The 27,926-nt window shown below is 49.8% G+C and overlaps 1 protein-coding gene across 2 annotated transcripts in view; it reads right to left on the bottom strand.

Moving 5' to 3' along the window:
- GFOD1 (Gfo/Idh/MocA-like oxidoreductase domain containing 1) overlaps positions 1-27,926 on the bottom strand; it is a 97,038-nt gene that overhangs the window by 41,054 nt on the left and 28,058 nt on the right. The window contains exon 1 of one of the 2 annotated variants that reach the window (XM_069563019.1): positions 12,934-13,015. The exons of the other annotated variant lie outside the window; for it this stretch is intronic. The gene's annotated coding sequence lies outside the window, so the exon portion shown is untranslated. Of the gene's footprint in view, positions 1-12,933; positions 13,016-27,926 lie in introns of those variants that run through there. 2 annotated transcript variants of the gene reach the window in all.

Genomic DNA, 27,926 nt, shown 5'->3' with positions numbered 1-27,926 from the left:
AGTTGCCAAAGCAAACCACATTTGTTCTACAGACAGAGAAGGACTTGTTAATACCAGTCCCAATACTTATTAATATCACTGGACTTGTTAATACCAGTCTGATGCAGCTTTTGTCTACCTGTAGAAGCCTTCCACCTAAGAGGAGTCTTCTCTATCCCTGGGTCAGGCTAACTGGCACTGAACCATTTCTAAGCACACCCTAATATGCCAGGGGCTCTGGGGAGACCAGCAGAGAAAGACAAAGCATGACCCTGTTCATTAGCATCTTGCCCTGTGGATGGGAAGAAGGCATGTGCATATTTGGGAATGACTGGAGATGGCAGTGCGGTCACACAGGAAGGAGGCCCAGATCGCGTGACACCGGCATCAGTGCTTAAGAATTTGGAGAGCGCCAGAGTCAGCCAGCCCCGCCGCACATCCACCCAGCTAAACACAGCTAGCCAGCAGAGACTGGACAGGCCGACCAGCCGAGCCGCTGCTCTGAAACAGGATGGGAGGGGTGTCTGGCAGCCCAGCGTGCTCACGGCTGTCTCTGGCCTGACACCCTTCCCAGCACGGGGTCGGGGAGAGCCAGCCTGAGAGCAAACTCTGACATCACCACTTGCCACGTGCGTGACCTCAGGCCCTTCTCACAGGATCCCCGGGGCCTCCCCAACCTCAGCTGTCCGTGGAGACGGATAAACAGCATCCACGTCACTGGTGGTCGTGGAGAGGGCCTGGCACGCAGGAAGCGCCTGATACACGTCAGCTGTCAAGACCACGGGCCTGGACTTGTACAGGGTGTCACTCAGCTGATGCCAGCAATCAGGATATTCAGTCTGAGGCAGGAGATAGATTCAGTAAGAGCAAGGAATTTTAATTTTAAACAAGACAAGGGAGGGAGGTTATTTACGTAACACAAACAGACTCACAGACATAGAAAACCAAGTCAAGAAGATAAACCAGGGTTACCAGAGGGGAAGGGAGTCGGGAGGGATAACCTGGGAGCTTGGGATTAACAGATACACACCACTACGTATCAAATAAACAAGGACCTACTGAATAGCACAGGGAACTATATTCAGTCTGTTATAATAACCTACAATGGAGAAGAATAAATATATATATGTATAACTGAATCACTTTGCTGTACACCTGAAACTAACGTAATATCGTAAATTAACTACATTTCTCTTTTTTAAAAAAAGGCAAGGGAGGGAGAGGCCCTAGAATGCCATGAATATGGTGTTAGCCAGAAAAGGCCGTAACTCAGTGTCGGCCATTGTCATCCCAGCTCACGTGGTTAGAAGCAGAAGGCCACCTGCTGTGCCTGCGGGTGACCAGCGGCTGCAGTGTCCAGGCAGGGAACAGACTCAGCCTTGAAGGGAAAGGGCACCGGGATGATGTCCCAGGGCACCCAGCGGCAGGGAAGGAGCCCACCTGTCTACTACAAGGACTCGCTCTTCACAGCCTGGATTCAGGTCGCTCCCCAGTGCTGCGGCCCTTCTTGGGAAGGACACTTAAAACATGCCTCAGGGGCTGGACCCAGACAACCTCCCTTCTCATGTCCTCTTAAGAGTTGATCCCCTGCCCCTCTTCCACTCTTCCCAGAACCTGAATACACATGTCTCCTCACGAGATCGCTCTAGCACATGCCCGCTTATGGGAAACGTGACCTTTCTTTGCAGCCTGTCTGCCCTGCTCTTCCACCCACTGAGAACTTTCATCCCTGACATCCCCTCCACGGGGGGGGTGTTCTCTCTATGGGCATAAAGGCAGCCTGGTAGAGTCAGCCCACCCCCTCTACCCACCTTGTCTTGGCCACCCAAGCTCAGAACACAACACAAAGCTCTCAGCACCTGGATGCCACCAGGGGTGGTCCAGCCCTGCAGACCTGGGATACCTTCCCATCCTCATCTTCCCTCGAGGAGGGGCATCTGTCCATGTCTGGGACCACAATGGAGTGGGGAGGATGTGGCTTTAAGTAACAGACCAGAACCTGTGGGGTTTGGCTTCAATACCTGGGCAAGTTGACTAATTTGATGGCTCACTTCCTCAGGAGGCGAAGATCTGTTTTGGACCATGGAAAGGGCTAAACGAGATGATGAACGCGAAGCATGCGGTTTAGTGTTTGGCACATGAAGGCCACTCGTCTACCCCATCATTAGCGTCATTTATTAGGATCAATGTTCAGTTTTCTATTCATCCATTCATTCAAAAACACTGACCCTGTGTTTCTAGCATCAACCATGTGCCAGGCAAACATGTGCCTGTCCTTCCTCCTGGAACTTAGGGTCTCGTTGGGGAGTCAGTTGAGAAACAAGTGAACAGAAGGAGATGGCATTTCAGGTCGTGGAAGGTCTGGGAAGTAATCAAACGCAGTTTGTGACAGAGAATAATGAGAGGGGACGTACTGTCAATAGTGAGACCAGGGAAGCCCTCGCTGAAGTGACATTTAAGCTAAAATCTTAAGGATGAGAAAAAGTGAGAGAGGAGAGACAGCACACAGGATGGTCCTGGGTTGTGTGAAAGCGTGGCGGGTCCAAAAAATGACGGTAAGTCAGTCTGGCCGGTAAGTCATCACAGAGGCAAGTGTCCCTAAGTGAAGGGGGAGAGCGGGCAGCAGATAGAGCTGTCGGTCACAGAAGGAGGTTTGATTCTGATCCTAAGGGTGATGGGAAGGTTCTGAAAGGTTTTAATAGCTGTATTATACTTTCTTCAATTATTCACAGCAAACATTTCTATCTACCCATTATTGAGTACTCCACATGTGCCAGGCTTTGCAGAAAGAGTTTTACGTGCATTATCTAAGCAATACGGCAATGATGGGTACTAGGGGACAGAAAGGTGGACAGGCTGGAGATGTACATGAGAGTCAAGAGTGGTTAGGCTTTGCTGGTAGGATGAATGGGGTCCAGGGAAGAACCAGCTCAGACACGGCCACTGCAGTAGTTCTCCAACTACTTCCACAATCGTAATTATCATCTCCACGATTGTCATTTAACCAAAGGACAAGATTAACTCAATTAGTCAGCTTGTTTATAAAGCACCAACTATAAACGTGACACTCTGAAGGACAATGTGTTCAAAATGAAGCATGTGCTGGGTTACCCTGCACTCCAGCATACTCTAGGACTCCATGCTAGGTATTCCTACTGCCAATGGCTGAGACTAGAAATAGTTTCCAAAACAACCTGACAACTGCCCAGTAGTCCAACTGATTTAAGGCAGCTCCAAGGGCAAGTCTGACCAAGGTCCACATAGTCAATGCTATTGTTTTTCCAGGAATCATGTATGGATGTGAGAGTTGGACCACAAAGAAGGCTGAGCACCAAAGAATTGATGTTTTTGAACTGTAGTGCTAGAGAAGACTCTTGAGAGTCCCTTGGACTGCAAGGAGATCAAACCAATCAATTCTAAAGGAAATCAACCCCTGTACATTCATTGAAAGGACTGATGCTGAATCTCCAATACTTTGGCCACCTCATGAAAAGAGCCAATTCATTGGAAAAAGCCCTGATGCTGGCAAAGATTGAAGGCAAAAGAAGAAGGGGGGCAGCAGAGGATGAGATGGTTAGATAGCACCACCGACTCAACAGATGTGAATCTGAGCGAACTTTGGGAGATAGTGAAGGACAGAGGAGCCTGGCATGCTGCAGTTTGTGGGGCTGCAAAGAGTTGGACATGATTTAATGACTCATCAACAACAACAACCAAGAACAAAGCCAGGAGACAAACCTAGAGGCACCAAGTACCAGTGCTGTTACCAATGCAGCGATGCCACCAGCACAGATGGCGTTACTCAGCCTGGAAGGGTCCTTATGGTGTCAAGCAGCCCATCAGACAAAGACCCAGGACAAGGTCAGCTCAAAACAGCAACAAAGCTGTCAGTCCAGGGACAGCTGCTCATAAATGCACCAGGTAAAGAAATCCTGGGACATGGAGTTCTTTCCAGCACAGCTTGAATAATGCCACCCGTCGCCACATCACTGTTGAAACAATAACATGTGTCTGGTTTGGGAGCCTGCCGGGAGATGATTAAGTTGAAAGAGTATAATCTACCCTCAGTGGAGAGCACACACACTCATTTTAGTAAGGATACATTCAGGAAAAGGTGGACCACACTTGTCAATGTACAGGTGAATTTTATAACAGTAAGCAGCGGGCACAATGAGGAAATGAAAAAAAGGGGAGAAGAGAAAGGGACTTCCTACAAATGCCTTGGGTACCCCATCCTCTCGAGCCTGGGAGGATGGTCTGACTTGTAGGCAAGGAGACAGAAAGGCATCAATCAGGCTTCCTGATCTGGCTGCAGCCACAGACCTGGACTAAGGCTGTCATTTTTAGAAGCCAGCCACTCACCTACTCTAAAATCTACACCAAAGCCACTGCAGGAGACAGGCAAGACTATAAATAAGGAAATAGTGAATTGAACAGAAAAAAAAAAAAAGAAGGCTGGAACTGCAGGAAACTGTCACTTCTTGGGTGGATAATTGTCCCTGTCTCATTACTTTCTCTTCTGAGATGCAGAAGTCCAACCCAGATACAGAATCTGACTGACACAAAGCTGATCAAATTAGGTCTTTCTGCGGAATATGCAGCCATGTGAATGATTCCCCTAGCATAGAAGAAATTTTTTTTTTTAACCCTTGTGCTCAGTTTGCTCATCCTTCCTTTAACAGAATAAGCCAAGTCAGGCAGCCCCTGACATCTTGAAAATCATTAATGCAGATGCCCTAAAAAGTAGCACAGAGAAGTTTGCCTAAATTCAAACCCACACCACCACTGGAAGGACTCTCTCTCCTAAAGCCCACAGTACTGGGTTCCTCAGTCACCACCTCTTCTTGTTTCTTATTCAGCGCTTCCTTGGAATCAAAAGATGTTAAAGCTGAAAGGTATTTTAGAAACCAAGCTGTCCGGGGCTCCTATTCAAGATGAAGGAGCAGACCCAGCAAGGATGATGCTCGAAAGGCACACATCTGGCAGAGCTGGAAAGAACAGCAAGGACTCCTGAGCCCTGTTCTACGACATCTTCCTGAATACTGGGAACTGTTTCTCAGCCCTTTCTACTAAGCTCATCAATAATGCAGAGCCCTAGGAGGAAGCCCGACAGGTGCTGAAGCTCACGGGGCATTCAAAATGCGTCCCAACGATTGTCTGTTGTGTGTTTCCTGGCCGGACTATATAGTTACGGAGCTCTGGCAGGTGGTTCCTGGTTTTGTGGGGTGTTTTCTTAAGTTCCCATCCAGCAGAAGGCTTGGTGTGGGGGGAAACAGACAGATGGTTCAGACTCAAGCCTGGCCTGCCGTGTTGGACTTCTCCTGCATTTCCTGTTGAAGAAAGAACTTGGAAAGAAAGATTCGTGACAATTTGAGAGAAAGGTGTCCTTCCAAAAGGCGATGGATGTGGCTGAGGTTTTAAGATGATGATTCCAAAGAGGGAACAGACGGTTTTAGAAGTCCCTGCTCTTCCCCGGGGCGGGGAGGGAAAGCTTCCGGAGGTCTACTCCGAGGGATGGCGTGAAGGCAAGAGACGTCTGAACTCGCTCCTCCTCGGTGTGCTGCCGGGGACCACTCCTCACGTCCCACTCTGCCACCATCCTCTGCCCCCCGGGAGCTGTCGCTCTCCTCGCTTCCACCCCTGCCCTCTGCTAACCCAGGGCACGAAGCAGGGCACCAGGTCACGTCACCATCCTGCTACTGACCCTCCGGCGGCTTTGCAGCGCGGCTAATGCGGAATCTGAGTGCTCGCCACCGTGCTTCCCGGGCGTCCACGGTGCCTCCCTCCCCCAGAGCCCACCCTCCTCCTCTGACTCTCCCCCGCTCACTCCCTTGGTGCCCCCTGGGCTCCCCTGTCATGGAGCATCTGAAACTGGCTCCCACCCCTCTGTGCTCACTGTGCCCCACCCGCGGCATCCAACCTGTGAACGTACCCAGGCAGTCGCAGGTCTGGCTTCCTGCAGATCTCCACTCGAGGGTCGGAGGGCCTGAGGGGCCCCATCACCGACCCCTCCCCGTGCCACTCTCAGACAAGGCGCCCATGCCAGCTGAGGGGCTGCAATCACCCCTTCGGGGCTCCTCCTCCCCCCTGGCAGCTCTCAGCTCCAGGTGGGCAGGACTTGGTCTGTCTGCTGTCTTGTCTCCAGTGACAACGGGCACGCAGAAGGCTTGTTGGCCTGCATGGAACTGAACCCACACCTTAAAAAAAAAAACTAGGTCTGGATGAAGAAAAGACCATTTTTCACTAGAGAATCCAAGGCCAGTTGGGTCCTCTGGGTTCATAGACCTGTTTCCGAATAAAGACCCTTCCATCTGTCCACACAGCCCTGCATCTGAAGGGTGACAGCCAAGCCTCAGGGAACACGGCTGCAAGGCCTGGTGGGGAGGCCGAGGGGGTAAGATTGGACCTTAACTTCCCGGAGGGGCAGGGCCTCCGGGGCTCCACATCCCAGCTCCATGAGAGCAAGGGTGTGTGTGTTTTCTCGTTGCAATGTGGCTGTGCTCAGTCACTCAGTGGAGCTCACTCTTTGTGACCCCATGGACTGTAGCCCGCTAGACACCTCGGTCCATGGGACTTCCCAGGCAAGAGTGCTGGAGTGGGTTGCATTTCCTTCTCCAGGGGATCTTCCCAACCCAGGACCGAACCCGCATCCCCTGTACTGGCAAGCAGCTTCTTAACCACTGGGCCACCAGAAAAGCGCATGCCACTGATTTGTATCACATAGAAATGGAATTAAAGAGCTGCGCGCTCTCGCTGCTGCTGCTGCTGCTAAGTCGCTTCAGTCATGTCCAACTCTGTGCGACCCCATAGAAGGCAGCTACCAGCCTCCCCGGTCCCTGGGATTCTCCAGGCAAGAACACTGAAGTGGGTTGCCATTTCCTTCTGCAATGCATGAAAATGAAAAGTGAAAGTGAAGTCGCTCAGCCGTGTCCGTCTCTCTAAGTCTCTGGAATAAACTTGGTCAGGTATCTAAACTTTTAGGAGTTTACACAGCAGGCTGACACACCTCTCCTTCAACAAAGGGGCTGACTTTCCGAGTCTTTAGGAGGAAGCAGGCACGGGGCCACCCTCCTCCATGTGGAAGTGTGACATGGTACCACAGCAACACAGCAGTGTGTTTTAAGAGTAGTTTTTTAAAAATTCCACGCCCAGTAATTGTGTTTAGAAGAATTCACTCTAAACAGGATGAACAAACCAGGCAAAAAGCTCTTTGCTTAGATATTCATCTAAGTACAATTTAGAATAGAAAAAAGCTGGAGACAACCTAGGACTGATAACTCACATAGAATTCTCAGCCCAGCAGCGAACTCTGCTCAGCATTCTGTAATGACTCGAATGGGGACAGCTTTTGAAAAAGAATAGATACAATTTATGTCTAACTGAATCACTCTGCTATATACCTGAAACTAACACAACATAGTAAATCAATGATAGTCTAATTCAAAATAGGGCTTCCCAGGTGACTCAATGGTAAAGGATGCTCCTGCATTGACCAAAGGAGACATGGGTCTAATCCCTGGGTCGGGAAGATCCCCTGGAGGAGGGCATGGCAACCCACTCCAGTATTCTTGCCTGAAGAATCCCATGGACAGAGTTGCCGAGCAGGCCACAGTCCATGGGTTCCAAAGAGTTGGACGTAACCAAAGACACATAAAAACACCCATTAACTAATACAAAATATACATTTTTCAAAAATCATAAAAGCAAAAATTCTTAGCCCAGTGCCTGGCACACAGGAAGTGCTCCATAAGGAATATATATGTAACATTTTATTGTGAGTAAATAAAGTGTGGTACACTGTAGGATGGATACTTTAAGCTTTCTTTTCCCTCCCCATATTAGTGCAGTCACATGCCTATAAAAATCCAAGGAAAAGAAAACTAGACAGTTACTCTTCAGCAGGAGACAGTCCATGCATCTGTGTTTTCAGAGACGCCCCATCTATCTTCTCCTACCTCCCCCAGCCCTGTATTTGCAAGTGCACAAAAGGCTGTCCACCCACAAGTTCTGTCCCTTCTACCTGTGCTTCTGCCTTATCAGTCTTCGTTAGCCTTCCCTCTGAGAGGCAGATTAAAAAAAAAAATCATTCCACAATTCAACTGGCATTTTTAGCATCTAACACATTTGTGCCTTCACTGAGATGAAAGTCACAGGAGCGACTATTTAGGTTACTGGGTCAGAAGCCCTTCCTGTCTGCAGAGGGTCTCCAGTGAGAGTCCAGAAGGTCTGCTGGGTAAGTATAGCCTTTCTCCAGGGCTGTCAATCAATCAGACATAGCAACCTGTGGTGAGACAATCAATGACAGGTTTCTTCCTCTGGGAAATATCAGGGGGCAAAATCTGAAATTATAAGCTATACTTTCCTTGAGGAGAAATGGGCTTCCCTAGTGGTTCAGATGGTAAAGAGTCCGCCTGCAATGTGGGAGACCTGGGTTCAATGCCTGGATTGGGAAGATCCCCCTGGAGAAGGGAATGGCTACCTACTCCAGTATTCTTGCCCAAGGAAGGAAAAGCACAGATCAATAGGCTTTCAGAAAACTAGGCGTTGGCTGGGACCCTCCTCCGTCGCCTCTGCACATACACACAGAACACGCACACACATACACACAGACCTGCTCACCAACACGCCAATCACACACCCGCAAACATACACACAAGCACACAGCTGAACACACAATGTGCACAGACACACAGATACACATGCACAGTCTCCACTTTCACTAACCATGCCTTCCTGCAGTTAAGGCTGCGAGTCAGCCCTTAGGTTGAAATGACGACAAAAAGAACATTAAGTTCATCTTTATGGTTTGTGATGCTGTGAAAACCCCAGGTGGAACCAGAGGTCCATGGAACTCATGCCGCCCGGTGAGATGCTCTGAAGAGTAAAAGACAGCAGAGAATGTCATAGCTAGAAGGGACCAGAGAGACCAGCCCCCAACACAGAGGAGGGTGCTGAGGTTTAGCAAGTGATGCTCAGTGTCCCCAAGATACAACACAGAGTCCCCATGTCCTCCCCAGCTCCCACCCCAGAAGCCACCCAATAAACATCCCGCTTCATCCTCTCACTTCCCTACTTGCTCAGAACTTAGTTTAAATGTCTTCCCTGGACAGAACCAGACACTCCCCAGAAAGCAGCAACTCATACAGATATACACGGCGGCCTTTCACAAGGAAGTCACGCGCTGCTCCAGGTGGATGCGAACATAGAAAGAGAAAAGAAAGCCCCCTTCCTTTCGATTCAGATCATTTCCATCCCAGAAGGAAGCAGGTGTTCACCCAGATACCACTGGGCTGGTTCCTTTGTTTAAACAAAAGGCTTTCCTGAAAGCTGAGGCCAAGGGTTCTTAGCAAGAATTTTCTTCTTGGTGGAAACAGGAGGTGCTCTGGTGGGAAGACCATACCCTGATTTGACAGTTCCAGACAGTCAGCTCGTAGGGCGAACTGTGTGAATGAGTGTGACTAGAGCTTTTACCCAAGGAACTAGTTTAAATACAACTTGCTTTAACTGGCTATTTCCCCTACATCTAATGCGGTTTTAAATAATAGATTCTCCTAGATGAAGCACATGCATGGGAACAAATGTGATTCTCACAAAAAAGTGGTGTCTGAGGGGCCACCATTCCCCTCACAGCAGGTCTGCTGAAAGCAGTCTTGAAAATGTATAGAAGGAAATACAAAGAAGAACTGTGATCCTTTTTTGTTTTTAGTCCCTAAGTCATGCTCGACTCTTTTGCAGCCCCATGGACTGTAGCCCACCAGGCTCCTCTGTCCATGGGATTTTCCAGGCAAGAATACTGGAGTGGGTTGCCATTTCTTAGGTCAGGTATCTTCCCGACCCAGGGATCAAACCTGGGTCTCCTGCATCGCAGGTGGATTCTTTACCACTGAGCCGCTGGAAAATTGTGAATACCTCTGATTAATGCAGACAGTGTTAGAAAAATGTCTTCCTTTCATATATCTGCATGATTTTGAAGTTTTACCAAGTTTTTCTTTTTTAAATGTTTTGGACTTCACCATCCAATCTAGGGAACTGCCTGTGAGCACACCCATATGAAGATTATAATATTAATAACAAGTATAATAACAACAATAATGTGGCAGCTCTAAAACTTAAATAACTTACCACAGGCCAAGCAGCATTCTTGGGACTTGATGCTTATTAACACATTCAATCCTCTTCACAACCCTCTGAGTTACATACTGCCATTGTCACCACGTTACAGACGGGAAAACTGAGGTTGGAAAGGTGAAGTCACTTGCCAAAAGCCCCAAAACTCATAAGAGACAGGGCCGAGATTAAAATGCAGGCAGTCTGGCGTCAGGGGTCAGGCCGTTGGCCATGACTTGAAGGCTCATGTTACACCAGAGCTGAGCTAAGATAGGATTCAGAGGAGCAGAAAAGCATCTGACCCACTTCTGGGTATATAGTCAAAATTATGGAAAACCAGGTCTTGACGAGGTATTTGCGCATTGATATTCACTGCAGCATTACTCATAAGAGGTACAAGCAACCTGTTGCTCTTCAGGAGAAGGAAATGGCAATGCACTCCAGTATTCTTGCCTGGAGAATCCCATGAACAGAGGAGCCTGGCAGCCTGTGGTCTATAGGCTCGCAAAGAGCTGGACACGACTGAAGTGACTTGTACAGACTGATTTCACCCGTACAAGCAAGCTACATACCCATCAACAGATGAATGGATTTTTAAAATGTGACATACACACACACACACAAAATATTATTCAGTCTGAAAAAGAGATGGAATTCTGACACATGCTACAGCATGAGATGTCCTCATGGAGGCACCTGGAGGGCATCCTGCTAAGTGAAGCAAGCCTGTCACAAAAGCACAAATGTTATACAATTCCACTTATGTGAGCTGCTTAAAGTAGGCAAAACCAGAGAAAAAGTAGACTAGTAGTTGCCAGGGGCTGGAGAGAGAGGGAAATAGAGAGTTATTGTTTACTAGGGGCAGAGCTTTAGTTTAACAACTTAGACAGCATATTAAAAGAGACATTACTGGCCAACAAAGGTCTGTCTAGTCAAAGCTATGGTTTTTCTAGTAGTTTCTATGGTTTTCTGTACAGATGTGAGAATTGGACTATGAAGAAAGCTGAGCACCAAAGAACTGATTTTTTTCAACTGTGGTGTTGGAGAAGACTCTTGAGAGTCCTTTGAACTGCAAGGAGATCAAACCAGTCAATTCTAAAAGAAATCAGCCCTGAATATTCATTGGAAGGACTGATGCTGAAGCTGAAATTCCAACACTTTGGCCACCTGATATGAAGAACTGACTCATTTGAAAACACCCTGATGCTGGGAAAGATTGAAGGTGGGAGGAGAAGGGGACGACAGAGGATGAGATGGTTGGATGGCATCACCAGCTCGATGGATATGAGTTTGAGCAAGTTGCGGGAGTTGGTGATGAACAAGGAAGCCTGGCATGCTGCAGTCCATGGGGTCGCAAAGAGTTGGACATGACTGAGCGACTGAACTGAACTGAGCTTTAGTTTTACAAGATGAAAGAGTTCTGGAGATGGTTGGTGGTAATGGTTGTACATTATGAATATAGTGAATATCACTGAACAGTACCCTTAAATCGGTTAAGATGGTAATTTTTATATTATGCATCAGTTCAGTTCAGTTCATGAATCATAGCACGCCAGGCCTCCCTGTCCATCACCAGCTCCCAGAGTTCACCCAAAGTCATGTGCATCGAGTCAGTAATCCCATCCAGCCATCTCATCCTCTGTCATTCCCTTCTCCTCCTGCCCCCAATCCCTCCCAGCATCAGGGTTTTTTCCAATGAGTCAACTCTTTGCATGAGGTGGCCGAAATATTGGAGTTTCAGCCTCAGCATCAGTCCTTTCAATGAACACCCAGGACTGGTCTCCTTTAGGATGGACTGGTTGAATCTCCTTGCAGTCCAAGGGACTCTCAAGAGTCTTCTCCAGCACCACAGTTCAAAAGCATCAATTCTTCGGCGCTCAGCTTTCTTCACAGTCCAACTCTCACATCCATACATGACCACTGGAAAAACCGTATTTACTACAGTTTTTAAATATCTGGGGAAAAAAATCAAAATGGATAAAAACCATCTGAAGAGTGTGAGCCTGTGGGACTGCTCCAAGAGAGAACTAGGCTGCAGTCCTGCTTTGGGTCCGAAAGCTTGCAGATCTCCATGCTATGCGTCCTCCTGACCAGTACACACGACCTGAGCACACCTGCCCTGGCCCCTACCAAGAGAAAGCCAACTAGAAAGAGGCTCCATGTGGCTCTTCTAGAAATTGAAATAAAAAAGAACTCCATGTTCACCACATCTTCCTGGAAAAGAGGAAAAGGGTCTGGGCCACCATGCTCACACAGCTGTGGGCACAGGCACCAAGTCTGAGGGGCACCATCTGATGAGGGGGGCAGCTGAGTCAGGCTGCAGCTGGCACCCAGCCCTCTCCTGCCCACCTGCCTCCTGCATGAGGCTTCCGGACCAAGAAGGCCCCACACAAGGCAAGCCTCAGGCCCGCCCTGCCTGCTCCTAAGAGACAGGAGGTATGAGCACCAGGAAGCCACAGAAACGGCCACAGATGAGGCTCAGAGTCCGACAGACCCCTGGTCCTTCCTCCCCAGCTCCTACTGTGTCTCCTGTGTGACAACTGGCATGGAAGCTCCAACTAGGGGCAAGACACAGACCCGCCAGCTCCCAGTAAAATGACTGCCACCTCTCCTCTGACCTCCTGAAGCAGCCAAGGGTCGCTGGGGCACTGTCTGCCCCTTTAGAGCACAGGAAGCTGCGTACTGCATACCACCCCCATCCCTGGCCCGATGCTGAATGAACATCCAGCTCATGTTCTGCAGGCACACAAGAGGGCAGGTCACAGTGAGAGCCCAGAGCAGGCAGGGGAGCGCCCCCAAAGCTCCGGGGGGACGGGCACGGCAGACCCCAGCGGGACCACTCCTCACCTGACAAGCTGGACGGGACTGGAAGTAAGCTTGAGTCGGGGGCCAAGAGCCCTCCACTGAAGGCAACAAGTTCTCTGGATCTTTCTCCTGCTCTGGGGAAGGCGGCTGAGTCTCCTAGGGAGACTGGTGCCAGGGGCTGCGGTTTAAGTTCAACAATTTCTTTTTATTCCGTGTCTCAGAGCAGATTATTTACCGTCTCTGGGCCTCAGGTTTCTCCCCTGCAAAGCAGGACGAGAATATTTACTTTGTGCGGTTGTTGTGAGGAGCAGACCCTGGGAAAGCAGGGTTTGAAACCACAGCAAGCTGGAAATGGCCCTGATGTCGTGTGATGTGGGAACCCACAGAACATGCTCACAACAGCAGGGGCTCACAGCGCATGGAGTTTCTCCAGTTTGCCTTTATCATCCTGACATTACACTCTGCAGGGGCTGCCCAGGACCCAGGCCATGGGTCTCCCACAACCTCAAGCCTTGGAAGAGAAAACGAGCCTGGGAAGTACAAGGAGGAGACTTCAGCCATCAGAAAACCCGATAACTGCAAAAATCCACATTACAAACTGCAAGGCTCAAGGGAGGGAACAGACCAGAGTGAGCTGAGAAGAGTCAAAAACACGATTTTTAAAAGTACTGTTTCTCCAGAAAGAGACAGACTTAGGGAATGGACTTGTGGTTGCCAGGGGAAAAACAGGGGAAGGGATAGGTAGGGAGTTGGGGATGGACATGTACACGCTGCTCTATTTAAAATGGATAACCAACAGGACCTCCTGTACAGCAAGTGGAACGCTGCTCAGTGTTGTGTGGCAGCCTGGATGGGAGGGGAGTCTGGGGGAGAATGGAGACATGTCTATGTATGGCTGAGTCCCTTCGCTGCTCACCTGAAGCTATCACAACATTGTTAATGGGCTATACTCCAACACACACACACACAAAGTACTGCTCCTCAGCAAACTCCTCTGATGTCCTTGGGACACTCAGTTGACACATGCGTGAGCTACTTGCATTTCACAGATGTCACCATCACGTTTGATAATAAAGGAAGGCAGGTGCCACCACCTGCCTGGCCAGGAGCCCTTGGACCACACACCTCGGGGATGCTGGGGGCCTTGAGGGGCACCTCTCCATCTCTGGACACCAGACGAGCCTCAGGATGCTGCAGCCCCCGAGCCTGGGAAGGGACATTTGGAGCTCAGCTCTGCCCCAAGAGAACAATGACTGGTCCCTAATGGAAAGCTGATGACAGCTTCTGGCCGGACCGAGAGCAGAGGCCTGGGAGTGCACGAACCTACAGCAGCGTGATCGACATTTACACGCATGGGGCTGAGAATTCTGGAGCACCAAACAGGCGGGAAACCCAGGTGGAAACAGGCTGCCCTTGCTACCAGCCAAGTTTTAGCGCTGAACTCCCTTTTCTTCTTAGTGTTAGAAGAAGGCAACCAGCCCACCATGTGTCTATAGACGGCTGTTCCCTTCCCCAGCTCTCGAGCCCGGCTGAACGTCCTGGCTCTGGTTTTAGTGCCTGTTGGGCTAGAAGGTGAGCCCCGGTCCGGGGTGACGCTCATCAGTGAGCGGTGTGAAAGCCGGGGGCTGGGGAGGAAGTGGGGAGCGTGCGAAAGCAGAGGAGGAGGAGGTGCCGCAGGAGCCCACGGCCAGCGGTAGAAACGCAAACTTGACGTTGTCATGTTCCTGTCACCTTCTGATCTCCGGTACCCAGGGTGACAGCGCCAGCTTCTTCTTTCCCCCGCCTTTCACACCCGTACGTGCAAGACCACTTCAAGGAAAAGGAAAAAACGACTCCAGTGTTTAAATCAAGAAGCTGATGAACCAGCAGAATTCTCTCTCTACATCCAACAGAAGAGCCAAGAACCTTCTCTGAGGGAATCCTCGGGCCTCCTCCCAGGGCAGGGAAAGGGGCCCTGCCCTCCATTATCTGCACCGTCTATGCATGCCTCTTGCAACAGCTCTGAGCTGCAAGGGTCCCTGCCATCCACCATCAGAAGCAGAGGACTCTCCAATTATTTACTTAATACACAAGGTCCACCAGGGGCCACGTCTCTGCTTTTTCCCTGACCTGGCTCATAAGCACCACGTTAAGACATCCATCTTCTCGATCATCCCAAACGTGGAAACAAACATTCTAATGAGCACCAGGGTCCCTGGTGGAGTCACTAGGGTACGGCTGATACAAAAAGCTTGGTGAGAAATGTAGTCAGCTGCTGCCCTGGGCCCCTCACTCAGACACTGGGCTTCTTAGAAACAGCTCTCTGCCCAGAACTTTCTGGAAGAACCAGACCCAAGCCCAACACAATAGTGTGTCATGAAATGGACTGAGTGGGTTGGTAAAGAGTGTGGGATGCCAGCTCGGTAGAAACCCAGACAAGATCCCAAGAACATGAGCCCAGACGTGACCATACAAAGAAGTGCTCATGGGTGCCTCACAAATGAAACACGGAGGAAAGACCCAGGAGGGACTGAGGCGGAGGGAGGGTCTGTTCATTCCAGGAAAGAAACAAAAGCAAGGGCATCTCCATGCAAAATGTGAGGCCCTGGCCGGCCACAACCCGCCTCCCAGTCACTGGCCTAGGCCGGGAAGTGACAAAAAGTCTGCAGGGTAAAGCTGATCCCTGCATGGCAGGCACTGCACTCCCAAAGGGCTGCATTGCACCGAAATGAAAGGGTGGCTGCATTCGGGAGCTGGTCCCTTTGCATACCATCAACCAGGACATTCAGCTAGCTTGCTGATGTTTCAAAAACTGCCCAACTGCCTCTGTGATGCAAAGGAGGAAGGTTTCAGACACTACAAGGGAACTAACAAGCAGAAAGATGGATATTTCCTGCTGGCCAAGATCTTGGAGTCACTCAGGTACTGCTGATACAAAAAGCTTGGCTAGAAATGTAATCAGCTGCTGCCCTGGGCCCTTAACTCAGACACTGGGCTTCTTAAAAACAGCTCTCTGCCCAGAACTTTCTGGAAGAACCAGACCCTAGCACAGCACAATAGTGTGTCATGAAATGGACTGAGTGGGTTAGTACAGAGCATCTTTCTTCAAAGAGCGGAACAGAAAAGAGTTATCCTATGTATTTAGTTCATCACCTTCCAGGATGGCTACAAACTCCACCAACGCCACCTTCTCCTCTCCAAAGAGGACCCCTCCCTCCCATCAGAACATCCACCCTAAGGAGTCTCGATTTCCAACTTTTTCAAAAAGTTACTTCCAGTCATTGCACTAAAACCTTGTATGTGCTTAACTCTGCTTAATATTCACAACCTGACTAACACACTTAAGGAAGCTGAAGCTTAAAGAGGTTAAGATGTTCGCCTTATATTTGGCCTTTGGAGACTACTGCCAGTCAAACACATCACAGGATTGGTTTTTAAGCAGTCATCGCAGACCGAGGCAGAGAAGAGGGAAGAGAATAAACAACTGGAAATCAAAGAAGAATATGGGTTTCTGTGATTTCAAATGGAGCTGGTTTGCCTGCAGTTCTGAGAAAGTCAGACCACAGAAGTATGGCTGTCCTGTGCACACCTAACCCAAGGGCTCTGGTGCTCAACCATCCCCAGCAACCGCTGCCAGCTTAGAGGACGCCTGCCTGTCTCAAATAAGTGCAAGACTTGTCATTCTGAGCCTTCCTCTATGGATTTGAGAAATGTCCCATCGGCATCTCAAGAGTTCTCTTGGCAAGCAGAATGGCTGAGCTAGTGATACAAGTTGTCCTTTACTGAGCTCCAATGATATATTGGGCACCGGGCTGTGTTATCTCTCTTTATCTTCCCAGGAGCCATACATGTTAGATAATGTTAGCCCCACTTCATAGGCAAGAACACAAAGCTACTTAGCTCTCAAACTTCTCCACAGTCTTATTTGAGCCATGGTTCTCAACAAGGCTACCCACGACAGGGAGAAGGAGAATACTTAAAAAAAAAAAAAAAATCTGTGCCTATGTTCCATGCCTATTTATGATCTAGGATGTACCCTGGACATCCAGAGTTTTAAGAGCTCCCCAGGCAATTCTAACACACAGTCAAGACAGAACAACAGCACCAGGGCAAGTAAATGGAGGAGGAAGGATTCAAACCCCATTCTCTCTGATTCTAGAGCCTGTTTTCCTATAGGACCGTCCACGGTGAAAGCGTCTGTCACTCAGTCGTGTCCGACTCTTTGTGACCCCATGGACTCCCCATCAGGCTCCACTGTCCATGTAATTCTCCAGGCAAGAATACTGGTGTGGGTAGCCATTCCCTTCTCCAGGGGATCTTCCTGACCCAGGGATTGAACCCAGGTCTTCTGCATCACAGAATCTTTACCATCTGAGCCACCAGGGAAATGAACTGAAATGAAGACCATTATGTGTAACAATAATAATTGTCACAAGAAATCTAAACAAGACCGACTCTTCCCATCCAGGCTGCCCAGGTCTTCTATCCAGCTTCAGGCCTTCCAACTGAAGGATCAGCACGAGTTCTGTGAACCATGCCTCCCTCCTAGACTGGAATCAGTCAGTCTTCAGACACCTGCTCTCAGAGCTCTCCCTGGGCAGCTCTCCTCATTTCTAGAAAACCAAGAGCTGAGACTTCTTCCCATCCCCGGACTGGCTTGGTCTTCTGGAAGCAATTCTACCAACAAATGTTTTCAAAAATCAAAACCAGATCTGTTTCCTATTAAATTAGAGAACAGCTTTCTATGTCAACAGTCCTTGGGTTATTACCCAAACAACTCTACTTCGTTTTTAAAAAATGCAAAGCCCTTTAAATACTTTAAAATAAGCACTTATGTCATCTACTAACAAAGCTTCAGTTTTGCCAAACCGGTCCCAGCATACGTCCGTCCTGTTCTCAAAACATTCTCTGCTTTTCTCCTCTCTATAGATCTTCCCCACATGACAGACGAGGACCATGGCAATCTTCTGGATTTTCAGATGGACTGGAGTAAAGAGTGGAATTTGGCCTGACACACTGATGACTGCATCAGCTATTCAGAAAGTAATCAGACCATCACAGGGAAGTCCTTCCACAATCCACGACGGCCAATGTTAATATTATTTCATTGCATGGTAAGCATTTAGCGTTAAGCCCTCCTCCTCCAGAGTGAGGGCAGCAATGTGCCCTCAGTGTTGAAGAGAAACACATTTGATGTCAGCTCCTTGGATGCGGAGGTGAGTTGCGGATGTAGCCCAGACTAGTACTGCCCGTTCCTGGGTTCATATGCTCCGTCCTGTTCACAGGGAGCCAGCCAACCCCATGGCGTCATGGACTCCACAGGGCTGAGAAGCCAGGACCTTTATCTCACCAACTATTGTGGGTTTTCACCCACTGTGACCTCAGGCAAGCTACCTAAGACCCAAAGCCCAAGTTTCTGGAAGCACTGCGAGACCCCCTCCAGCTCCACTGGTCCGTGGGCACCAGCATGGGTGTCCCCTCTCCTCCTGTGTCCCCCCGACATGCCTGTTGCCGCCACATCCTACAGGCTTCGACCTCCTCTTTCTGAACCAGTGAGGCTTCTGGTGAAAAGCTTCCTGGAAAACAGCAAATCTGAGATCTCTGGAAACGATGGGTGTCTCTCAAACGAAATTCAGCCCTCATCACAGACGCATGTGTATCCAAGGACAAAGGGGCAAATGTTTCAGAGTTCGCTTCAATTTTATACTTTAGGCAAAGACTTTACCTTTGAATCTTCTCAGCTCCCCTACAGAAAGCAATCTCTAATTGTTGAGTGAGGCCCTCCCCCAAAGGTCACTAAGTTAATAACACAAACAACAGTCCGCCTAGAACAGCCCGTTCATCTCACCAGTAGCATGCTGACATCCCGTCTTCTGCACACGGCGAGGGGACTAAACACGGCAGAGCAGCCCTTCAGCCTCTGGCAGAAGGCGAAATGGAGGGAGACCGGGGAGGGAAGCAGAATTCTGGTGGAGGCGACAGCAGGCAGCCATCCAAACTCTCGTCACTCCATCTCTGTAAAGGGCCAGATCTCCTGAGGTTCCTGGAGCACCACTTTATTCACATGTGAATATCGAGGAGCTAATACGCATCTCACTGAGATCTCAAGACTGCCCGGTCACAACCCCCTGTTTGTTCACTATGGTAATGCTCTGCACTTGTATCAGGCCCTGAATTTAAGAAGGCCAAGCTCCAAACCCACCCGCCCTGCCAGAATAGCCATAGAATTCAAACGATTTAGGAAAACAAAACTCTCCTTTGACATTTTTCTCAAAGGCCAAGACAAGCAGATCATGTCCCCTGGCAGTGCCTGGGTTCCATCCTCTCAAAACCACAGTCTGAAGCTCACAGACGACTCCTCTGCCTACAGAACCATCAGGAATGACCGCTGGGTCTGCCATCTCTGTTATCCCTAACAAGTTTGCTTTCAAAAGAAAGGTAACATTTCTCCCTTAATCCGGCAGAATCAAGAGGTGTGCTCTGGGAAACACTCTAATGCTGCAGCCCAGAGGATGCACCAATGTAATAACGGTGCGTGTCATCTTTAAGAGACCGTTAGCCTTAGGCCATACGTGACACAGTCCGTCTGGCTGAGTTACATGGTCTGCACATCCATCCTTGTCCATCCTAAGCCTCTCGGGCTGGACACCACAGTGAGGTCCGATCGCTTAACACAGCACCACTCCAGGGACCCAGGTGAGTATGGCAGCCTTATTCAAAGAAATGCACAGGGTTCACATTTACCATGTGATCAAAACTAAGACCACCAACGCTGGACAGAGATCTGCTGACGTGATTCCACCGAGAATGTGTAACCTGAATTTAACAACGAGGAGACCCAGTCAAACCCCACATGAGAGACATTCTTTTTAAAGATGAAGAAACCATATTCTTCTAAAATGTCACATCACAAAAGCCCAAGAAAGGCTTGAGCATGTTCCAGACATTGCAATTGACACTGGCTAAAGAGACATATGGCAACCCACTCCAGTAGTCTTGCCTGGAAAATCCCATGGACGGAGGAGCCTGGTGGGCTGCAGTCCATGGGGTCGCAAAGAGTTGGATACGACTGAGCGACTTCACTTTCACTTTTCATTGTCATGCATTGGAGAAGGAAGTGGCAACCCACTCCAGTGTTCTTGCCTGGAGAATCCTACAGACGGCAGAGCCTCGTGGGCTGCCATCTGTGGGGCTGCACAGAGTCGGACACGACTGAATCGACGCAGCAGCAGCAAAGAGACGTAACAACTAAACGCAGTGCCTGACCCTCAGCTGGATCCGGGTTAGTGGGGGAAAAGCCACAGGAGACGTGACCAGATCCCCTGGCAGAACTGGAGTATGGGAGGCAGATGAAAGCACTGTATCAAAGATTAAAGTCACCAAAGTTGATCCATGTGTGGGGGTTACGGAAGAGAACACCCCAGTTCTTAGGAAATACATACTGAAATACTTAGGAAGTTAGAGCCACGATGTACGCAACTTACCCTTAAACGATTAAAATGAGAAAAAGAGGCATGGGCGTGTGTGTAGACAAAGAGCACAAGCAAGAACACACAAGCGATAAATGTTAACAGCAGATGAACTGGGGTAAAAGATCAATGGTGTTTTTTGCACTATTTCTTATTCCTGTAACTCTTCTGTAAGCTTGAAATTAATTCTAAATAAAAAGTCAGGCAAGTGATGCTGAGGGCCTGAACTGGAGCAGCACTGGCTGCAATGAAGCACGGAGGAGAGTAAACTCTGGGGTGACTGGTAGGATATGGGGGGATACGGGAGAGAGATACCTAGGGTGGCTTCCAAGTCTCAAGAGTGTGAGCCTGAGGGGCTTGTGGTGCCAAAGGATTGATGCTTTTGAACTGTGGAGAAGACTCTTGAGAGTCCCTTGGACTGCAAAGAGATCCAACCAGTCCATCCTAAAGGAGATCAGTCCTGGGTGTTCACTGGAAGGACTGATGTTGAAGCTGAAATTCTAATACTTTGGCCACCTGATGTGAAGAACTGACTCATCTGAAAAGCCCCTGATGCTGGGAAAGATTGAAAGTAGGAGGAGAAGGGGATGACAGAGGATGAGATGGCTGGATGGCATCACTGACTCAATGGACATCAGTTTGAGCAAACTCTGGGAGTTGGTGATAGACAGGGAGGCCTGGCATGCTACAGTCCATGGGGTCACAAAGAGTAGGACACGATTGAGCAACTGAACTGAACAGAGGCAGGGAAGGAAGCTGGCCTAGCAGGAAACAGGAGATGCCTCTGAATAAAGGTATGGTTTTAATGGTTCCTTCAAAAATGTCTTAACAACTTTTCTAATTGGCCACACCTGACTCTGGCCACAAGCCAATCTACACGGGGGAACACGTTCACATACACAGGTATTTTCCATTAATTGACACTTTTGCTTTGCAAGTGCCCAATCGTTGCACTCAGGTAAAGGCTGCCCCCTCACTCAGCCCAAAGGGAAGCCCTAGAAGGCAGAGGAGAAGACTGGTCTCCGCAGAGCCCGTCGCCCACCCCAGCAGGCAGGTGACACAGCCAGCTCTCCGCTCAAAGGAGATGCTCCATAAAAAGCACTGGCCAGCGGTTTCCCTTCTTTTCTGCCATTTTAGCCCCAAGGAAAGGGTGTTCTTATTGGTCTTCTACCAAAGAGGGATCTTGTGAACAATTCTGAAAAGAAAACAAGTTTCCAAATGCCATAGCAACACTCAGACTTCCTCACCAAAGCCACGAGGAGCAGAAGGTCTGCCTACTCCTCGCATGTTATTTGCAGGACTCATGGCTTTGCAGTGGCTCTTGAAAGATAAGGAGAAACACACTTAGGCCACATGTAGGTAAAGGCAGCATCTCACCCCACTGAACTGTCAGGGGATTTACAGGCTCTCAGAACAGCCTCGGACAGCCATGCTTCTAGTAACTGCCCTCCAGGGGCTGGAGGCCTGGAGTCCCTCCTGAGACAGCTCTGTGCCTGCAGCTGCTGACTTCCAACTCTGCCTCTAGAGACAGAGCCAAAAGGGCTTTGGACGCAGGGGCTAATTTTAAATGCTGGAACATGAAACATGGTAGAGTGATCTTCTGCCCTTAGAGAGCCAAATACCCAACCACCCAGGCCACCTGCAAGCAGAAAACACAGACGCTTAGACAAACAAATCTGTGTTTGGGTTCTCATGGCTCGTGAAAGATACGACAGCCAAACACAAGAGTTCATACTCTCCTCCACTTTCGGTTCTTGCCACAAAGGGTGTAAGATGTGACCTCCCCAGAAGAGAAGTCTATTCTCAACGGAATGCTTTCCTACAGCATTCAGGAAAAGCCATGTGGCTTCTATTCAAAGTTCACATCAACAGTCTAAATATGTTAAGGTTAAGACCTTGCATTTCCTCTCCAATGATCTTTCCCCATCCATAAATTTTTTCTCACTTATATCAGACTAACTGGCTTTCCTGACTTGGCTCCAGAGAATCTATAACCTTATTTGATAACGAATCTTGCTGCCAGAGTTGCCCTGATGAGCAGGCATGCCAGCCAAACTGTTTCAGAAAATTCCCTCTTTATTCTGGAAAGTCAAGCTGATTTTTACACCTGGACTAGAAGTGCTCTGGCAACGACCAGATTCTCCGTGCGGCTGGTGGGACATCAGTGCTAAGGAGGCAACGTTCAGCGATTTTAACTTACCTGAAGCTCCTCTTAGGGCAAGCAGAGGAACCCAGAACCCAGATGCCATGAGTTAGCACTGGGGGCGACACTGCCGTGTGGGGCTTTCCTTCACTGGCTTTCAATCACTTAAAAGTCCATGAGTGCGGGACTCCTCAAGGCCACTCCCAGGCTTGGAAGGAAGTGAACTGGTAGGAAGATCCCCAGAACTCAGCATATAGTTATACCCACAGCTGTGGCAAAAGAGTACTAAGCAACAGCACAAAGCAAAGGCACATGGAGTGACGTCTGGGGGACACCAGGCTCAAGCCTCCGAGAGTCCTCTCCCAGTGAAGCCACATGGGATGCCCTTGATTCCTCCAGCAGCCAACTGTGACCACAGGGAGGAAAACCCAGCAGAGACTCGGTGTCCAGGGTTTTATTGGAGACTGGTCACATAGGCACCCTCTGCCTGGCATGTGCCAACATCCCAGACTCCCAGGAGACAAGCTGGTGTTCAGTATAAACTACACTGTTTGCACAAACAGGCAGTGGGCCCTGATTCCTTCTTAGGGAAGGTTTTATAATAGCACAGCGAAGTGTTTACCAGTCAAGCTTCCAGATACCGGCCAAGGGTCAGTCTCCCCACCCAGCCCTTCTCAGCGGAGCAGACTCAGGTCTGTGCAGCGAGTAAACCAAGACTCAGCCCAAGGGACGTGCATCCCAGACCCCAGCAACCCAGGATCCTCTTTGTTAAGGTTCCCACCCGCCTTGATGTCAGTGTGGTTCACACCTGCAGGCCGGCTGCTTCCATGCACAGGCCTTCCTCTCCATCGGCTGTGATGGTCACTTTGTGCAGCCTTGGCAGCTCTGGCCAGAGTCCCTGATGGACATCACAAAGTTTCTCAGAACCAGAAGGGCCCTGAAAGAACACTGGTTCATTCCCCTCAGGATACAGATGAGGAAAGGGACCCTTAGGGAGGGTAAGTGCCCAGATCAAGTCTGCCTCTGAAAGCCTGTCTTCTGCCAGACTCTCCCAGCCTCTGACACTAAGCAGGCCCTGATCCACGGCCTTCAGCCACGACCCACAGGCCGAAGAGACGAGAAACAGATGCGCAACGCGGCGGGCTGGGCCCAGGGAGCGGCCTGGCTGTGTGACGGGGCCTGGGGAGGGCTGCCTAGCAGTTCAGTCCTGGTGAACACGGGGCATGCAGCTCACGAAGTCCAGTGCATCCCCATCCACACGAGGCCTGCCTGCAAGTGTCCTGAGATTTTATCAGCGGAGTCCTCCGAGCAGCTATCAGGCAGGCAGTGGTTTGACAGCTCCAGGGGATCCTTGGCTTGAGGCCAGGAGCTTGGGGGTCAAGGGCAGCCAAAGGCCACACAGCGTCCCTTGGCTCCAAACAAACGGACTGTCATCCCAAAGCAGCTGAAATGCGAATCAGCAATGGACCGGCACCAGACTGGAGCAGTAAGGAGCAAGGTCAGGGGGTGGTCCCCCAAGGTCATTGATGATCATCCCAGATCAAATCCACCTGGAGGGAGGGCGCCTATGTGCTGCTTTCTTAAACCTCAATTCATTCTCACTCACAGAAGAGAGGCAGACACGTGGGAATGTGAGAAAGGCTAAAGAGACCCTGGCTCTGCCTGGCTGCTCTCTTAAATTGAGGAGGCAATAGAAAGGCAGGTTTGGACTTCATGGTGGCTCAGTGGTAGAGAATCTGCCTGCAGTGCAGGAGACACAGGAGACATGGGTCAGATTCCTGGGTCAGGAGGATCCCCTGAAGAAGGAAATGGCAATCCACTCCAGTATCCTTGCCTGGGAAATTCCATGGACCAAGGAGCCTGGTGGGCTACAGTTCATGAAATCAAAAAAAGAGTCTGACAAAACGGAGTGATTAAACAACAACAACAAAGGCAGGTTCGGGCGGTGGTAGCTGCTTTCTAATGTGCAGACTGGGAAACAGGAAAAGCAACAGTGAAAAAAGAAGCTCTGATGGGAAATGAGACAGAGAGCCCCCTAGGGCCCTGGCTGGAATCCTTCCCAAGGCTGAGCCACGGCCCCTCCGTCTGGGGCTCTGCAGACACCGTATCCCCGAATCACAGCTCTCCCACCCAGCCCCGTTAGATCCACTCCTGGAGATGGTTTCTGGGACCTGCAAGAAACACAGGCTTAAGGAATGCAGGTAGCAACAGCTGACCAGACTTCGCTCCTTCACTATGATAAAGGAAGGCTGTGGGAATGGTCCAGATGAAAGGCGTCTGGAGACCCAAGGGCAGGGATGGCCGGGCCTGTCGGATGAGACATGTACCCTCAGCACCTCCCCAGGCCTGGTCCTCAGCTCGGGTGCTGGAGCCAGGCTGAAGACAGACTGCATCCCTTTAGAGTTTTCAGACCTGACCACACAGTTAACCAACCCTCTGCATTCCTTGTCTATAAAATGTCTGACTGTAACAGGCCCACCAACCTTTCCCAAAATCTGTGGTCCCAGATTCCCAGATTTTAAAAAGGTAATATGATGTGTTTGCTGGAAGTTACATATCACCCCCATGCTTTTTTGCCCCAAAACGTACAAATATGCACATGATGGGAGAAAATAAATGAATGGCTTCACACGCGTTCAGCTCAGGTACTGTAATCAAGAGAGTTTACACCAACCAAAGAAAACATTCGATTTTTGGAGTTGAGTTTTGGGTTTGGGTTTTTTGGTTTTTTTTTCCCCCTAGAATTGAGGATTAGGGATCGTAGTCCTGAATCCATCTCATCAGCTAACTGGGTGGATAACTCAGTTAATCCAGGCACAGTGCTCTGCAGAAGGCCTGCACCCGCCTGACTACCTTGCTCCATGTCTCTCTCACTGGCTGCAAGCTCCTTAAAACGCAGATAGCATCTTAGTCATGTTTCATCCACCTTAGCATGTAGCAAAGTGTTTTGCGCATAGCAAGGCTTGAATAAATGTTTGTTAAGTGAATAAACCTAGTTTCAAAGACAGCTTTTTTTTCAGTATTCAAAACACAATGGATCTTTGCAAATTCCCCGGAGGGGACAATTACTTCATCATCTGAAGATGTGAGAACCTAGAAATTCAGGTGCTAACATCTGTAACGCTTTCAATTCACCCTTTTCAAAACATCTTCAATAACACAAAAGGCTTGCAACTTTAAAACAAGCAAGTGAATAGCAGAGGTAATAGCAGAAGCAACTTATATTTAGTGAGAGCTAAATGCGCCAAGTCTTGTTTAAAGAACCTTACGTGTATTAACTTATCTGATCCATCAACCATTTTTTTTTAAGTCGCCCAATTTACTAAAAGGAAGCAAGCCAATAACTTGCTCAGGAACACACAGCTACCAAGTGGCAGCTGTCAATCGCAGGCTATCAAACCCTATAACACACATTCCCATGGCCTCGCCTGTAAGGTGAGCACAAAACCCCTTTTGCCCCTGTTACAGGCTGACCTGTGTCCCCCACACCCACAAAAGACACAGTCCCAACCCCGTACCTGTGAAGGTGACTTTATTGGGAAGGGGGGTCTTCACAGACCATCAGGTTAAAATGGGGTAACTGAGTGGGTTACCCCAACATGACTGGTGTCCTGATCGAAAGGGGGACATAGACACAGACTCAGATGCAGGGAGAACGCCGCTGAACATGAACGCGGAGATGGGTGGATGCTCGCGAAGCCAAGGAATGACAACGATGGCCAGCGACCCACCAGAAGCTGAGGGACAGAGCTGGAATGGGTGCTCCCCGGGGCCCTTGGAAGCAACCAGCCCTGCCGGCACCTTTGATCTCAGTCTTCCAGCCTCTAAAGCCTGTGAGAAAATTACGTTCTGTTGTTTACACCGCCCAGCTGAGCCTTGGAAGGGCAGGTCCGGGAAGCTAATAGAAGCCCATCAAGCTAATAAAACGAGGCTGGAGCCAGCAAGGCTGACGTCTCGTTCTCAGAGACTGTCCTGCAGTAACAGTTGCTGACACCATGATGCACACATGTTGGACCAGACAGCGACAGATACAGGATGCTCGTGCGGTTTCTTGTTTACAGGCATGTCCCTGAATCCTATTTCCTGGCCTCGCAGTGACTACTTCTTCTAAAATCAAACCAAGAGAAGACTCTTCTGTGCTACCCAGTCGCTCCCCAGAATGAGCAACAGCACAGCCACCCCTTCACCCACGCCCACCCCGCCCATGAGCACATCATTGTACACACCCACGCACCCACCCCCCGTCACAAAGCAGCTCTTCCCTCCCCACTGCATAAGACACTGCCTCACTCTCCAGCTCCCACGGAGCTCGGCCTGCGGTGATTCGGAGGTGACAAGTGACAGCTGGGGACAGGTGCTGACACCTCCCGGTCCCTCTGGGGGTTGCCTAGCAGAGACAGAGGTAGCCCCCACATGGGACACCAGAACAGAGTTGGGGAAGAGGGAGATGGGAGACCCCAGGACCTGGCTTTGTCCTCTGATTGTCCCTCCTATCTGCTACCCCGACACGAAGCCTCAAGTAGAGTATCCGTGCACTGGGGTGAGATTTTATACCATCCAATACTGCAGCTCCTGGTGGAGTTTAGGGTTCAGTCATCTGAGGCTCCCTGATCGGAATCTCTGGGCATGTGCACCCATCACACTGGGGTCCTGCACGCACGCACACACGCCCCCCCCCCACCCCGCCTTCCGCCCAGGCCCCTGCCCCTGCCAGCATCCTTAGGGATTCTGGAAGCTTGGCAGTGAGCATGTACACCCCGAGATAGTGGTCAGGTTTCTGACTCCATCCAGACTGAGTTTTATGCTGAGGGTTGGTTCTCTCAGAGGTCCCTATCGCTACATCACTGTGGTAATTCCAGACACCCATCAGGGTTTTGTTTCCTGCTGCCCCAGCTCACAGAAGCCGTGGAGAATTGTCCCAGGCAGGCAGGCTGCCACAGGTAGGGAAAGCAACCTTGTCTCTGGACTGAAAATGGTTGTAGAAACCCCAGAGATGATAACACAGGTTATTTGTCAAGAGAAAATCCTTATGATAATACACCACAGACTGACGGGAAATTGCTGAAACTGAAGACAAAGGGGTCTCCTTCAGCCCCAACAGGACAAACTAGAGGTCCTGCTAACCGCCAGTCAGCAGGGCCCTGCCTGGGCCACCTTGCATCCTGCTGGAAGCAGGGAAACCCGTGCAGAAACTTCTCAGCTGCATTCACCACAGCTGCTGCTGCTAAGTCGCTTCATTCGTGTCCGACTCTGTGCGACCCCATAGACGGCAGGCCAGCAGGCTCCGCCATCCCTGGGATTTTTCAGGCAAGAGTACTGGAGTGGGTTGCCATTGCCTTCTCCAGCGTCAGTACAGACACCCACACAAAGCACCACATTAGATCAGGAAGAGCACAGGTCAAACTGCCCCGTGGCCTTTCTGCATGTCTGCGTCTGTCCACCCA

The sequence above is a fragment of the Ovis canadensis genome, chromosome 20 (genome assembly GCF_042477335.2).
Source record: "Ovis canadensis isolate MfBH-ARS-UI-01 breed Bighorn chromosome 20, ARS-UI_OviCan_v2, whole genome shotgun sequence".
In the NCBI taxonomy this organism is placed as follows: Eukaryota; Metazoa; Chordata; class Mammalia; order Artiodactyla; family Bovidae; genus Ovis; species Ovis canadensis.
This window is presented reverse-complemented; position numbering and strand designations above follow the sequence as displayed.